Source organism: Saccopteryx bilineata, chromosome 3 (genome assembly GCF_036850765.1).
Source record: "Saccopteryx bilineata isolate mSacBil1 chromosome 3, mSacBil1_pri_phased_curated, whole genome shotgun sequence".
NCBI classification, from domain to species: Eukaryota; Metazoa; Chordata; class Mammalia; order Chiroptera; family Emballonuridae; genus Saccopteryx; species Saccopteryx bilineata.
In genome coordinates, this window is record NC_089492.1 from 136,708,140 (window position 1) to 136,718,431 (window position 10,292).

The window sequence follows — 10,292 nt, forward strand, 5'->3', positions numbered from 1 at the left end:
AGGGCAACTACCAGGGCTGAGAGACATAAGGAGATCTACCTAATACATAGAAACAAACATAAAGAGGCAGCTAAAATGGAAAGACAAAAAAAACATATCCCAAATGAAAAAACAGAAGAATTCTCCAGAAAAAGAGCTAAATAAAATTTAGGCAAGAAATTTGCTAGATATAGAGATCAAAAATTGGTTATAAAGATGTTCAAGAATCTTAGTGAGAAATTCAGCAACATGAGAAAGGACTTAAAAGCCATTAAGAAAAAGTCAGAAGTGAAAAATACAATATCTGAAATAAAGAGTAAACTATAAAGAATAAACAATAGGTTGGATGGAGCAGAGGATCAAATCAACAATTTGGAAGACAAGGTAGCAGAAAGCACCCAATCAAAGCATCCAAAAAACATTTTTTTAATGATGTTAATTTAAGAAACATTTAGGACAACATGAAACATAACAAGATCCGTTTGAGAGCGGTACCAGGAAGAAACAGGAGAGAGCAGAGGATTGAAAACCTATTTGAGAAAACATAATTGCTAAAAAATTTTCTAACTGATGAAGGAAAAATCGCAGAAGTCCAGGAAACACAGCGGTTAAGTGAAAAAGGTGAATAGATTAAGCAAAAAAAACCACCTCATAGACACAAAGGACAGGATGGTGATTACCAGAGGGAAAAGGGCTTAGGGCAAGGTAGAAGAGGGTAAATAGGGGATAAATGGTGATGAAAGGAGTCTTGACTTGGGGTGGTGAACACAAAATACATTGTGCAGATAATGTATTATAGAATTGTACACCTGAAACTTGTATAATTTTATTAATCAATGCTACACCAATATATTCAGTAAAGAAAGAGAGGCAGAGTGGAATAAAAAAGGAAAGAGCTAGAACTGACTGGAATCCAAGCTGTGGGCTGCAATTCCAGGGTCTGGGAACCAGTTGTTAATATGGAGTAGGTGACTGCCAAACCAGGGGAGTCAGGGAAAGACAGCTAAAAAGCTGAAAAAGGCCTGTGAGATATATTAGCAATTATTATCTAGAATCTAGTTAAAAACCCAGTATACTCAAATCAGACTCTTAACGTGGGAATGCATTTGACTAAATCAGGTAGCTTGGGTTCCAGAATTGCAATTTAAATCTTGGAAGTCATTTAGCGTTTGTTATGAGGCCAGATGGAGCAGATTTATCAAGGTCACCTTGTTCAGGAAAGGCAGCTTAAGAATTAGTTAAAAGCAGTGGTTCTCAAATTTTATATGCATAAAAACCACCTTGGGAGCTATTTAAAAAAGTTGTTCTTAACCTTAGCTGTGCATTATTATTATCTGTGGAGTGTTAAAAAAGAACCAATGCTCAGGTCACACTCCAGACAAATTAAACCAGCCTTTCTTGGGTTGGGATCTAGACATCACTATTTTTAAATCTGCGTAGACCAATGGACAGCCTTGGATGATATCCAGTGTTTTAAAAGAGAAAGAACCCTGGAGAGTATGATTCAGAAAAACTGTTGGCAAACCAAGCACCTGAATCTTAACAAGTATAACAGATATTTCTTATACAGATGAGTGCAAGCATCCACTTTTATAAATCTGGTTAAAAAAAACAAACCATGGTATAATTTCAAGGGAGAGTCTTAGAAACAATTCTACATCTGTAAGTCCCAATAGTCCCAGTGCAAGTTTTTCCCATTAAAGTTTCCCATTCAAGAAAGAAGGCATTATATATCATTAGGAACAAGTTTATAAGGCAAATTCTCAAAAAGCAATGCTCTCTGCCTAGTATGATTCCTTCCCTACGTATACCTGGTGAGCTTTTACTTTTTCTAGCATAGGTAACACATACTTCAAACCCAATTTCCTTCTTTTTTAGAAACATGTGAAATTAGTATAATATATTTCTTACAATTGTGACAATTAATAAGCCAAGATGAATGCACTGTTTTTAACTAAAGTCATAGAATTCGGGTTTTATTAACTTTTACCTCCTGTCCTTTTCTGTTTGTTTCAGCATCCTATCCATGATACATCACATTTGTTTCATCTCCTCAGGCTCCTTTTCACTGACAGTTTCTCAGATTTTGTTTTTGATGAGTTTTAAGGAATACTGATCAGGTATTTTGTAAGTTGTTCCTCCTTTGAGATTTGATGGGTTGTTTGTTTGTTTTTAATTAGACTAAGGGCTTAGTGGTTACGGGTTTGGGGGATGAAGACTTCAAAGGGAAAGGGCCATTTTTATCATATAATACCAAGGGTACAGGGGGTCTTCAGGTTATAACATAGTTCCGTTTCTACTACAGTGACGTAACCCGAATATTGGTATAAATCAAAACACACCCTTGCCTATCACAAACAGAACACTTGTGCTTTTAACAGTGCAAAATGACATAGGTATGTGTACTGGGGACGTCAACTCCCTCACTCAGACACCACGTTACTGCACATTCTTCCACCGTGTGCAACCAAACTAATTCGCCCACGTAGTCCGTAAGTATGATGCTAACAGCATAAGCCGAAACACTCATAGCTTAATTTTTTAAAGTTTTTACAGGAGTGAGCATCATAAACTTAAAACATTGTATGTTGAGACTGTCTCAACCTGAGGACCTCCTGTATATACTGTCAATGTGATCAGTCTTTATCACCTGATGAAGGTAGTGCTGTTAGGTTCTCCATGCAAAATGGTTCTTTTTTCATTCTCCTTTTTTTCTTCTCTTCCAAGTAAAAAGAGGGGAGATAGAGAGACAGATTCTTGCATGCACCCGGACTAGGATCCACCCGGCAACCCCTGTCTGGGGCTGATACTTTTCCCATCTAGGGCTATGCTGGCAACTGAGCTATTTTTAGCACTTGAGGCAGAGGCTCCATGGAGCCATCCTCAGTGCCCCGCCATGCACTCAAACAAATCAAGCCATAGCTGCAGTAGGGGGATAGGGGAAGGGATGGAGAAGCAAATGGATGCTTCTCCTGTGTGCCCTGACTGGGAATTGAACCCCGGACATCCACATGCCAGGATGATGCTCTACCACTGAGCCAACTGACCATGGCCTTTTTTTCTCTTTCCATACTGTGCTTCTGTACTTATTGGAAGAAAGTTAATATGTATTCCTATACTAAGGAGTGGAGGATTATATTCCTTTTCCTCGAGAGTAGAGTATTTACATATATTATTTGTGATTCTTCTGCCTATTTTTCTCTCTTTTTTTTTTATCTCTGTAACTGATCATTTACTTATTCAGTATGGAGTCATGTATATGTATTTTGCCCATTGAGGTATAATCTCATACTATTTAATTTATTTTGCTTCTAAAATTGTCCTAACTTTGGCCATAGGAACTCTTTCAGTTGGCTTTTGTATCCCTTTGACATATCTCTATCAATGTGCAGTTGGATATTTTGCTTTTGAGCAACTCCTCTACTTTCTGGTACTACGAAATGCTTCAGATTTACCTTGTATATTACCTGAATAAACCCTAGAATCAGCCATTTTTCCAAGGAGGCTTTACTTTCATTGGAAGATGATATTAGAAACCAAGATCTAGATGCTAGCTGTGTTCATTATTATTTGTGTGTTGTTGTCTATAGACCTTTTCTGCTAACACATCAATCAAATGTATGGGTATATATTAGTTCCTTTAAATATACATACAAATATCTATAAAAATTTGTAACTGTATATCTATATTAAGCTAATCATGAGTTTGTACTGATATCTTCAACTCTAATCTGTCATCACATGTATTATTCTAGCCTCCTCCCTTACCTACACATTCCCACTTCAACAGGGAGAAACCTGGCTCCTACCATCTGGCATTTATGTACTTAGTTTTCCAATTCCACTATGCATATACAATAGTTTGAGAATTGTTAGTTTATGCCATATAAAAAATAATTTTATCAACTCGAGTACATTGCTTATATATATCTATTTCCATACGCTTTTAGTCTTAGACTCCACGTAATTCCAAAGTTAATTAGATCAATATCTTATCCCTATCAACCTTTAGCGATGATTCATAATTTGTAACATTTTTAGAATCATTTGTCACATTCTGCAGTACATTGTGGGATCTGCAGACATCTTAAATTTTTAAAATTTGTATACATACAAAAGCTTACTCTTTGTGCTGTATAATTTTGGCAAATGTTTAATGTCTTATATTCACCATTATAGTATCATACAGTAAAATTTTACCATCACACTAAGTTCTCTGTGTTTTAGTATTTAACCTGTTGAGATAAGATCCTTGACAACAACTGATCTGTTAACCCTTTTATAGTTTTGTCTTTTCTAGAAGGCCATATACTTAGAATTAGACAGTGTATAATTTTTTAAGACTGGTTTATTTTACTTATCAATATGCAATTAAGATTCATCCTTTTATTTTTAATTTTTTTTTGTTGTAGAATAATAACTAGTCCATTGAAAGACTGCCATAATTTCCTTATTCATTAACCTTCAGAATATATATTGGTCAGTTCTAATATATGGAACTTAAAAATAAAGGTCCTATAAGCATTCACATGCATTTTTTTCAGATATACATTATATATATATATCAGTTGGGTAAAATACCTAGTAGTGTGATTGTTATATTATATAGGAGAAATTTCATTTTTTAAATAAACTACTAAATGTTTGCCTACAATGAGTATATCATTTAGCAATTCTACCAACAACAAAAAAAGAGAGATTTCAACAGGATACCACATCCTTGTCAACAGTTAAAATTATCAGTTTTTGTATTTGACCATTATAATGAGTGTGTAGTAGTATATTGTTTTAATTGGCACTTGTCTAATGACAAATGATATTTAGCATTTTTATAATCTTTTTTGCCATCTGTGTATCTTCTTTGCTGAGATGTCTATTCAGATCTTTTACCCTCTTTTAAAAATTTGGTTGTTTGTTTTTTATTACTGAGGTTTAAGCAATTGTATGTTTTGATTAAAAATCTTTTATCAGATATGTGTTTTGCCAATGTTTTCTCCCAGTTTATGACTTAAATTTTTAATATTTAACAGAATCTTTTTATGACAAATATAATTTATTTTACACATTTTATCATCTTTTCTTATTTCATGAATAGTTTTTAATCATTGTATTTTAAAACTCATCTCCAAACTTAAGTTGACAGAGGTTTTTCTCCTTTTATTTTTTCTAGAAATTTTATGTTTTTTATTTAGGTCTATGATACATTTTGAGCCAATTTGGAGAGGAGACGTTTTCTCTTCTGTTCCATTGCTCTATGTGTCTTTCACTAATTCTATTCTGTCTTCATTACTGAAACTATAGAGTAAGTCTTTAAGTCAAGTAGGGTCAGTTCTCAGCTGGTGTTTTTCTTTTTTGGTATTGTGTGGACTATTCTGGAGCCTTTTCGTTTCCACATATACAGGGGTGGGCCAAAGTAGGTTTACAGTTATGAGTATTATGAGTATGTGAAACACAGTTTATTCTTGTATTATTATTAGTTAATTATTGTGTTATTTGTATTATAACTGTAAACCTACTTTGGCCCACCCTTGTATTTGAGAATGACCTAATGGCATTTACAAAACAGCTCACTAGAATTTTTTTTTCTGTTATAGAAATGTTTATTTTTTACAAAAAACAGTGGACTTCATCAAATTCTGTTTGGTAATAAAATCTTATGTCAGTTTTAATAAAGAAAAAATAAGCTCACTGTTTTATTGTCATTAGTTAGACTTTCTGCAAGATTACTTAATCCAGACTTATTCAATTCATTAATCAGATTCTCTGCTTAGCTCTCATCTTTATATCTTTGCTGTCCTATTCAATCTGTCTCACTTCCAAGTCTTTAATTTACAAGAAGGGAGCTGGAATCTTCCATTGCTCACCCAAATTGTTAGTGAGTATTTCTTATTGTTCTCCTGTTATGGATTTGTCTTCCTCAACATCAAGACTTTTTCCTTCAGTAAAACATTGTTCATTATCTTCCTCGACTCTTTTTATTTCTTCAGAAGGAGGTGGTAATTCTTTGGCTTGCTTTATTACCATGTTTTCAAGATATCCTAGCAAAATTTTAAACTGTTGGTTGGTTGGCTAGAAGAAATGAGAGCTTTTCCCTGCTTATAGTCTCAGGGTTCTCCAACCATAATTTGAGTTGTTCATAGCCTTATATGAACTTTCAACCATATTTTCTGCATGTGCCTATTTAATGGCTTCTTCAAAGAATTCCTCCAAAATTGGCATATATTATTCTTGTCTCTGATTTTACAAGTTTCCATATTATTCAGCAAGAGATTCCAAAGCCTTGTTATCTCCTCATTTCCTATTGGAATCTTTTTGTTGGGTCCTTTCTCTAGGATGTTGGCTTGATATCTGCTGTTCTTTTCTTCCCAAAATTTGGGTGGCCTTTATTTATCCATAAACCTTGGTTTTCTGCAGTGTTTCATATATGCTTTGCCTGACCTGTGGTGGCGCAGCGGATGGAGCGTCAACCTGGAACGCTGAGGTCGCTGGTTCAAAACCTTGGGCTTGCCTGTTCAAGGCACATATGGGAGTTGATGCTTCCTGCTCCTCCTCCCTTCTCTCTCTCTTTCTCTCTCTTACCTCTCTAAAATGAATAAATAAAAATCTAATATATATATATATATATATATATATATATATATATATATATATATACTCTACCATCTTTGAAAATTTTTCTCCATCAAGTGGGTTTTTAGATAGTAGTCAATTTGGTAGAATCTTCAATTGAGAGTGATTGTTCATTAGTTAAAACATAATTTGAACTTTTGAATTTGACCTGCCCCTTGGGATATTGAAATAAAATAAAACATCACAGTAGAAAGTGTTGTCAAAAGTTTCTGTCACACAACTGTAAATCTATCACCTTTTAACTCGTTAAAAATTCTGAAAAATATGCATGTCCTCCCCGTTTTTAATTCTTTTATCTTTTTTTTTTTGAGGCCTGAGTATCATCTAATTTATAACTCTTGTTAAAAAATCCAGAACTTCTTTTGAATACTAGAGAAAAGTTTTCTATGAAATTTTCTGATAGCATTATAAAGCGTTCTCGAAGTAACACTGAAGCAACAGGAATTTTTGATACAGGTTAGAATCAGCTGGAATGAAGCAAGTTGCTGGAGCTACATCATCTCCCATTTCACCTTCTTCTACACTTATTCCTTCTTCTCTATCTTCAGTGTGCTTCTGACTTGAGGTGCTTTCTTGCTAGTTAGTATTGAAAGCAGTGACATTGCCCAGATTAAACTGACTCTGCAAGTTAAGACCTGATTTCTCAGATAAAGGGAAAAAAATTGGCTAAAAAGAGTTGAATTCATCCAGAGAGGACTGTATTCCGGAATTTTGATTCTTAAGAGATCAATGCATATGTGTAGTAAATATTTTTTTCCCAACAGAATGGAATGTATTTGTATTCCAAATAGCAAATTTTTTTTTTTCACAAAAGTGAATATTGTGTCACACTGATCCAGAAGAAGACAATTCTGAATCTCTCTCCAAAATATAAAAGGTATAGATGTGGTACAGATACATTCAGCAAGAGAAATAATACCTAAAGTGTTTTCACTTGATCAATGATTGATCAAGGGCAAAGGCGGATTTAATGGCATGTTCTGGGCCCCAACTTCTGAAAGGCCCCACAAAACTCCAACTTTATATATTTTTTAATGACACCAAGTTTCATATGTGTGCCCTGGGCCTCAACTGACCTTAATCCAACTCTGGTCAAGATTACTTTTATCTTATTTTCTAATTTTCACTGCCAGGTAACTGGTTGATAGTATTCAACAATGGCTCAATATTTTTGGTGTTTAGGGCCTGGCTGGTAGACTTCATAAACCGCTACTGTGTTTGGCATAAGCTGAAGGGTAGCAGTGTGGGAGACATGTAGGCTGCAGGCACCCTCACTATAATTTTCTCTTGGAGTTGTTTTGAATCTATAGATCAAGTTGGGGAAAAAAATATGTCTTAATTTTGAGTCTTCTAATCCATAAACATATAAAATCTCTCTAGCTAAATTATTTTGATTTATTTTCCAAGAGTTTTGTAGTTTTCTGAATTAAATCCTGTATATTCTTTGTTAGATTTACAACTAAGTATTTCTTTATGGAATATTTGATGTTGTTAAAATGGTATTTTTAAAAAATTCTCCATTGCAATTATTTATTGCTGATATCTAAGAAAGCAATTAACATTTGTATTAACCTGGAATCCTGAGACATTACTATAATCATAAGTTTTGAGACAGAGAGAGGTGTTATTTTTCTTAATGGAATTTCTATAAGAAATTAAATAGTAGAGGTGAGAAGTGATATATTCTCCCCTCAAATTGTTCCCAATTTTAGGGGAAAAGACTAAAGTTTTTCATCATTAAGTATGATATTAACTGTACATATTTTTTTTTATTTTTTTTTAGATATTTTTTTATTTTTAAATTTATTTTTAGAGAGGATAGAGAGACAGAGAGAAGGGGGAGGAGCTGGAAGCATCAACTCCCATATGTGCCTTGACCAGGCAAGCCCAGAGATTTGAACCGGCAACCTCAGCGTTTCCAGGTTGACGCTTTACCCACTGTGCCACCAGAGGTCAGGCCTTAACTGTACATATTTTAGATGTTCTTCATCAAGTTGAGCAAGTTACCTTTATCTCTAGTTTGCTGAGAGTTTTTAAGCATGAGTTGTGCTGAGTTTTGTTAAACCTGTATCATATTGGTATAATCATGAATTTTTCTTTTTGTAGCTTGTTAAAAGTAGATTATGTTGATTGATTTTCACAAGTTGAACCAGACTACATACATGAAATAAATCCCACATGGTTATGATATACAATTTCTTTTATATATTTTTGGATTTGATTAACTAATATTATGTTGGAAGTATTTACATTTATGTTCATCAGGAATAATGGTTCATAGTTTTTTATTTATTTGTTTTAAGTGAGAAGAGGGGCAGTAGAGAGACAGACTTCCACATGCACCCTGACTGGGATCCACCCAGCAACCCCTGCCTGGGATTGATGCTGAAATCAATAGAGCTATCCTCAGCTCCTGGGGCTGAGGCTCAAACCATTCGAGCAACTGGTTATGAGAAAGGAAGACAGAGAGAATGGAAAAAGAGAGGTGAAGAGGAGCAGATGATTCTTCTCTGACCAGGGATCAAAACCTAGATGTCAAAAAAAGACAAAAACAAAAAACAGAAAACCCAGATGTCAGCACATGGGGCCAATGCTCTATCCACTGAGCCAACCGGCCAGGGCCAGTTTTACTTTTTTATAATGTCAGTGTTACTTTCTTCATTTGGTTATTGTATGTGGTAATGTATGATAATGTTCTTGATTACAAGAAAAATTAAACTACTTGGAGATGATGGGACATCATGTCAACGGCATACACTTAAACAGTTTGGGCAAAGAAAATGTGTGTATTAGTCTCCCAACTTTTCTGGAAGTTTGAAAACATTTTAAATAAAAACAAAGACTGAGAAAATGCCAAAAATATATAATAAAACATACCTGTCAAGTTGACAATAAACAAAAAGCATAAACGTACCAAATAATGATAACAGTAATAGGAAGTCTCACATACTGCTGGTGGGTATATATGTTGTTTAAATCATATTAGAAAACAATATGGAATTATATAATAAATTTGAAGATATGTAAGTTCTACTATCCAGTTGTGGAAGGCTAAATTCTTCAGGGCCCTCACAACCTTTTCTTCCTGGTATTATTCCCATGATTACATTAAATTCCATGGCCAAAAAGATTTTACAGTTGTGTTCGAAGTAATCATATAAACTCTTTGAAACAGTTTTCTAAAGCTGGTAGCAGAATAAGAATTCAGAGAGATTAGGACAGCAAGGATTGAACACAGGCAATGAGCTTTGTTGCTGAAATGGAGAAAGACCATGGTAAGGAACTATATGTGTTGCCTCTGAGAAAAGCTCCTGGTTGACAGTCTACAAGGAGCCTAAGGCACCTCAGTCCTACAACTAAAAACAATTGAATTTGGCCCAAAATGTAAAAACTTGGAGATAGATTACTCTTCAGAGTTTCTAGACAAGAGTTTAGCCTTGTGAATATTTTGATTGTGGCTTTGTGAGATCTTGAGCAGACAACTTAGCTAAACATACCCAGGCTTCTGGCATACAGAACTGTGGGGTATTAAATGGGGGTTGATTTAAGCTGTCAAGTTTGTAATAATGCATTCAAAATGTAATAATGACAATTGAATCAAAAAAATCTTTTTTGATGATGTAAGCTTACAAATAAGGAGAATGAAATTCTTTTTCGGGAAATAACATTTTACTCAATTGGTT

The 10,292-nt window shown here is 34.3% G+C and overlaps 1 pseudogene; it reads right to left on the reverse strand.

The window, feature by feature from the left end:
• Positions 1–5,644: 5,644 nt before the first annotated feature.
• On the reverse strand, positions 5,645–7,863 carry LOC136329893 (THO complex subunit 1-like; annotated as a pseudogene).
• Positions 7,864–10,292: the final 2,429 nt, after the last annotated feature.